Source organism: Galendromus occidentalis, unplaced genomic scaffold (assembly GCF_000255335.2).
Source record: "Galendromus occidentalis unplaced genomic scaffold, Mocc_1.1 scf7180000077536, whole genome shotgun sequence".
NCBI classification, from domain to species: Eukaryota; Metazoa; Arthropoda; class Arachnida; order Mesostigmata; family Phytoseiidae; genus Galendromus; species Galendromus occidentalis.
Window position 1 is genome coordinate 1 of NW_003805524.1, and position 1,090 is coordinate 1,090.

Below are 1,090 nucleotides of genomic sequence, written 5' to 3' on the forward strand. Positions count from 1 at the left end.
TCCGAGTTTTCGTATTTTCGTGGGTGGAGCACTCAAATAATTTTTTTAAGGTAGAAGGACTCATCGCATCGGAGAACTGACCCCCCTATAACCACCGCTGGATCCCACAGAACACGCTCACAAATTTTCACGACGATCGGTTCGGCCGTTTTCGAGTCTATAGGGTACCCCGGACATACAAACAGACAAACAGACAAACAGACAGACATACGTTTTTATATATATAGATATGGAGGGTATCCATGGAGAAATCCATAGAAAATCGGGTTTTTCATTTCGGCCTTGAGAACGAGGCCACGAGTCCAGGGGGCTTCCACGACAGCTCCAGAAAGAGTTGATTTGAAATGATTGGTTAAATTTCCGATGCGTAGTCAATCGGCGGTACAAAAGGTCCTTAGCCTCTATGTTAGCGTACTTTCGCGATCGGAGATCACCTGCGACGGTAGCCCCGGCGAAGAGGAAATCGCGAGGAATCTCAGGGCGCTCCCCAGCACCATCCAGAGGTATTTGGCAAACCTTCCATATCTTTTGAATTTTTTCAGAATCGTTGTAACATATGTGTGAGAAGTTCTTCGTTTGAAGATCTCAGAAATGGATGTGACCGAAGGAATCCGAAGCAAGTGCCTCCGTTGGCTGATGATCCCCCTGTCCATAGCCATATGGAACTCAGGCCGTACGATGCTCACAAACGAGAGCACGATGGAAAGTGGGGTCAAGTTCCACGATCTCGCTGGCGGAGAAGAGGAGTTCTTTGACGCGTCGGATTCGACGAGCGGATGGACCATGAGCTCGATCGCTTGGGCCTGGGCAGCCTAGGCGGGCAGTACCGCCGTCCGAGCAGCGCTCCAGGGTCTACGGAGGCTGATCCGTAGTCAACGAGCCGTGCCGAGTGCGCCGCCGGCAGAAGAAAAACCGGCCGCTCCGGTCATCCCCGAAGAGCCGATGGAGACCATAGAACTGGGCCCGGCCCCCGACACGGAGGCACGCAGGGACACCGGAGCGCCAGTGCAGGGACGCTGGCGGATCTGTGGTCGTTTTTCAGTGGAAGTGGTGGATGGTCGTCGGAATCCTTCTTGTGGCGTTGGTCACT